Below are 5479 nucleotides of genomic sequence, written 5' to 3' on the forward strand. Positions count from 1 at the left end.
CCCCGTTGCCAAGCAAGACGAGGAGATTCCTGGCCAATCCCCAACGGGGGTATGTGATGCGGACATCGCCGGTGGACGCAGGTTTAGGGTCGCTTAAGAAGTGCATTGCACTTAAAAAGCATTGTGCGAGCTGCAACAACTCCTGGAAAACCTGCCCGTGCTCGCACATTTTGACGAAACCACCGAAATGGAAACGCACACGGACGCTAGCGATATACGTTTGGGTGCCGTCCTCGTCCAGAAGCAAAGCGGTTGCGACAAGGTATTCGCATATGCAAGCCGTGGTCTGTCAAAGGAGGAGAAAAACTACTCTGGCTCCGTAAAAGAGTGCCTGGCTATCCCAAGGGCCATTTCAAAATTTAGCCCATACGTGTATGACAGACTGTTCAAGGTTCTAACAGACCACCCTGCGCTGTGTTAATTTGAATAACACCTTTGGCCGCATTGGGCGGTGGAGCTTGCGCCTGCAAGAGTTCCAATTACAATAGTCTACAAATCCGGCAGGTAACACTCCGACGCCGACAGCCTCTCCCACCCCCCCACCGACCCATCACCATTAGACACCGATGAAGACAGCGCCTTCTTCGGAGTCGTGACAGAGAGCGACCTAGCCGCCCAGCAGCGTGCCGACCCCGACATGCGCGTTATGAACGACTCTCTGGAAGGGCGAAACGTCGCCGTGCATAGGGCGTTCAAGAGGAACTTACCAGCATTCAGCCTCAAAGACTCTGTCCTCGTGAAAACGAATTTCAGCCCCGGAACGAGAACGAAGTATGTTTTTGTCATCCGCGCAGGCCTTCCTGAAAAAAATTTTGGAAGCGTGCCACGACGACCCGTGTTCCGGACATCTCGGAACAGCTGGCACAATTGCAAAAATCAAGGCCAAGTGCTTCTGGCCCCGCCTTACATCCGACGCGCCCCACTACATTCGGAGTTGCCGTGACTGTCAGCGACGGAAAACGCCGCCGACAAGACCCGCCGGACTACGGCAATGAATCGCAGTCTCATCGGGGACACTTAAACAGATTGAATGGACCTTCTGAGAACCGTTCCCTCCGTGACGATCCCAGAACAAGTGGATTGTCGTAGCGACAGACTAATTGACGCGCTACGCCGAGACCGCCGCTCTTCCGAGGGAGACTGCAAAAGAAGTTGCCAAGTTCTTCATAAACCATATTGTGCCGCGACATGGAGCCCCTGAAGTCATATTCACGGACTGCGGAAGGGCCTTTACTGCGGAGAATATGCAAGGTATCCTACGCTAGAGGAACACGGATCACCATAGAACCACGGCATAACCCCCCCCCAACTGAACGAACTAACGGAACGCCTAAGCAAGACAATCGGGGGTATTCTGTCTATGTACATCGGCGTTGAACATCAGACTTGGGACGAAGTCCTACAGTATGTCACGTTTGCGTACAACACGGCTATCCAGGAAACCACACAGGTGACACCGTTCGAGCTTGTCTACGGAACACGGCCGACTACGATGCTTGATGCCATGCTTCCCCACGGAGAAGACGACGACGTCAACGCCGACGTCCAAGGATACCTTCAGCGTGCGGAGAAGGCCCGCCAGATCACTCGATTTCGCACAACGAAACAGCAGCTGGTGGATGCAAGATGCTACAACCTCCGACGCCGAGATGCTGAGTACCGCCCAGGGGATCGTGTGTGGGTTTGGACTCCCATCCGACGACGTGGACGCAATGAGAAAAATTCTACGACGGAATTTCGAACTCCACCAATTTCTACAACGTCTGCCACCTTACCAACGTCTGCCACCCTTCTGCCACCTTACCAACGTGTTGGCCACCTTAGGTTATCCCCGATGGTGGTTCCGGAACATAACGACGACGCCCGCGGCCTTAAGTCGTCCACGTGGTTCGCACAAAACCTTTTCATCCACTATGACAGACTTCTATTTTTTTATTTTTTTCGGACTGTCGTTTATGTTAGCATGGGGTCGATGCACTCTTAGATGGGGGTAATGCCGCGAACAATGCAATAGGGTTGTTTATTTGTGTTTTTTTTTTGCAGACCGGCTGCGCCGGTCTGTGTTATCGGTGTTGTGTGTGCAAAGGGAGGCGCGTGTTGCGTTCATTTTTTCTGTGCCACATGGGTTATCTGTTCTGATAGGGAGAGCGTACTGAACTAACTTGAACAGCCTAGAGTAATCTTCGTTGATCTACAGTGTTCTGGATACAATTCGACGGCTCCAGAAACCCTCGCGCCGAGTGATAAATTCCCGCTGAGCAGATGCCGCGGCATTTCAATTGCCGACATCAGTCTATGCACGTCACTTTGTTGACTGCTGTTTCCCCGCCTGTGTATGCTTTGAGTTGTTAGGGGAGCACAAGTTCGCTCAAATAAACTTGTGTTTCTTCAAGACAGCTCTGTCGTCTTTGGCTACGCCACAATATATATATATATATATATATATATATATCGTATGTAGAGACAGAGACACACGAGAAAGACATTCAAAATAAAGATAAAAGTTTACTGACGTATCAGGGAGAGGACTTACTTTCTTCAGGATACAGAATAGGTTGGTTTCAGTGTTATTTATATACAGAAAATGTAGCCAGGGCGAGGGCTGGGCAAGGGAAGGGGGAGTTTGTACAAATGGATAATGGTTGGTGGGCAGCAAAATAATAAGAGAAGTAAGAAGGAGGGGATAAAAATCAATGTAAATATAAATATGTAAAAGGATATTAAGAACCCACGGTCACGCTGTGCGAACATGAGAAAAAAGAACGAAACAAAAAAGAAATAACAAGAGAAAAAAATAAGAACATAAGTGCCCCTCTCTCTCATGGCAACATGGGTAACAGAGAGGTCAAAACAAGATATGCCCATGCACGTTTTTTACATCCTCCAATAAGAGTCACACGGAACGAAGAAGGTCCAAAGAAGATATGCCCATGCACACAAAGGGCGAACGTCTGCCCATACACACCCGGTCAGGTGTGTGATTGAAGCAAGAGACACTTGGCTTCTGTTGGTGGGAGGCAAGATTTGCGCCCAAATGCAGTAGTGCAGGACGTTTTGACAGGAAGTGAGTGTGCATTGGAATACAAATAGCAGAAAAAGAAAAAAAGGAAAACTTTACACAGTCAAGCCAGTCATCGAAAGAAAGGAAACAGAAGGCAGGTGCACGCGTATGACGCGGCACATGGCAGTATGCATCTGGCCACCGCATGGTGCCAGTTGAGGGAACGTCTAGGCGGTCAGGAACGAATATTAAAAAACAGTATTACAAAAAAGAAAGGGTAGAGGGAAGCAATTACCCACGCTAGCGTGCACAAATTGATTACACTGTGGCAGTGTCAAAGCTAACAATGGTACCGTAGCCTTGTACCCAGAATACAATGCCCAAAGTTGCTTGTCAAATTTGGTTTAGTGAAGCCATTGTACTAAAAATTCAGTGCTAGCACGAATATTTACCCACCTAAGGTGGGTCGCCAACTGATGTGAGAATATTATCGAGAGAAAGAAATTAACAGGCATAATACTTGCCTGAGAAATGCAGCCAAAATGTTTAATCAGAGGAAAGCCACGTAAATCTTCCATAACTTTCACTGATGCCAAACGACGCTGCCCTAAACCTATTGATGAGGTAGGACTCACGAACACGTGCATGGGCATATCTTGTTTTGACCGCTCTTTTCCCTTGTTGCTTCGGGGAAAGAGGGGTATTACCTTGTTAGTTTTTTTTCTCATTGTTTCTTTTCTTGTTTGGCTCTTTTTTTTCATGTTCGTGCCGCGTGAGTGTGAGTTTTAATGATATTTTTTTATTTTTTATTTTTTATTAATTTTCTCTCTGTCCTTTCCACTTCTCTCATTCTTTGGCTGCCCACCAACCACGATCCATCTGTACAAACTCTCCTTTTCCTTGCCTTGCCCTCGCCCATGCTACATTTTCTGTATATATATAACACTGAAACCAACTTACTCTGTACTCTGAAGAAAGGATATCCTCTTGCTGAAACGTCAGTAAACATTTATTTTTTATTTTAATGTCTTTCTCGCGTTTCTAAATATATAAAATGTCTCGTCTTGTCAAAAAGGGACACCGGAAAGGTGTATAACGAAGACGCAGGGGAGAGTATTTATTATTCGAGGTGGGTAGCTTGCCAGGTGAAACTGACAGAGCGCACCGATTGGTGGTTACCAATATGGCCACCAACAAACAAGCACACGAGCGGCTAACTAACGCTCTATTCCTTCGTGCTCTGCTAAGCCGCATCACACGTCACATACCCATTCGGGGGATAAGTGTGTCAGCTGGTCCGTCCTACATGATTTTGATGCTGTTATCCTACACTTTTGCCCCTGACATTACCCCCTCTCCTGAAAAGCATAGACTCGATGCTACCATTATGTGAGCGGAATGTAGTCCGCTGTAGTCAGCAGGTGTGACCATCACGAAAGTATTGCTTCATGCGGACCACGTGCACAATTTCTAGGCGAGATCGGGAGCGTCCTGCCGCGCTTGGGCTGGTTGGAACGACTTCACAGGTAACTTCGCTAAGCTGTCTTAACACCGTGTATGGGCCGAACTAACGCTGCCTAAGTTTTTCTCAGAGCCGTCATCGCATAACTGGAGTATACTCCAAGACCTGCTCCCCATGGGAAAAGGTTGCCTGTCGGTGGCGGAGATTGTAGCGAGCGGCGTCACAACGCTGGTGCTGCTGTATTGGCTGGCGTGCCAGCACGCGTCCTTCTTTGCCGCTCCGCACTAACCAGTGTGGAAGGCCGTCTTGGTCGATGGGGGTGTCTGGCAGCAGCTTGTTGTCAAGCATTTCGGATGGTTCCCCACCGTAGGAAAGTGCATATGGCGTCATTTGCATCGTCTTTTGTTGGACCGTATTATAGGCGAATGTTGAGTAAGGCAAAACGGCATCCCACGTCTTGTGTTCCGCATCGGCGTGCATACTGAGCACGTTGGCTATTGTTCGGTTCAGGCGTTCTGTTAAGTGGTTGGTCTGGGTGTGGTACGCGCTGGCCTTTCGGTGGGGCCTGCCGCTCAATCTCAACACTTCTTGCAGCAGTTGTGCCGTAAACACCGTTTCATGGTCGGTAATCCCAACGGTGTGTGCGCCATGCCGCAGCACAACACCTGTTAGGAAACACTGCGCAACCTCCAGCGGTGTAGCCCGAGGACGCGCCTTCGTTTCGGCATACCTCATTAAGTAATCCGCGGCGACTGCTATTCATTTCTTTGCAGTTGTGGAAGTTGGAAAGAGACTGCGCAAGTCCTTGTCAACATGTTTAAAAGGCGTTATAGGTACCTGAACTGGCTGCAGAAGTCCGGTGGCCGGCTGGGTTATGGTTTCCGTCGCTAGCTGTCCCGGCAAGTTCGTACATACTGCCGTACGGTAGCCGATAGCTTCGGCCAGTAGTACTTCGACATGATCTGTGCCAGCGTGCGTGTGTAACGAAGGTGACCGGCGCTAGGCACGTCGTGACA

The sequence above is a fragment of the Haemaphysalis longicornis genome, unplaced genomic scaffold (assembly GCF_048455015.1).
Source record: "Haemaphysalis longicornis isolate Haplotype H1 unplaced genomic scaffold, Haemaphysalis longicornis Haplotype H1 scaffold_11, whole genome shotgun sequence".
In the NCBI taxonomy this organism is placed as follows: Eukaryota; Metazoa; Arthropoda; class Arachnida; order Ixodida; family Ixodidae; genus Haemaphysalis; species Haemaphysalis longicornis.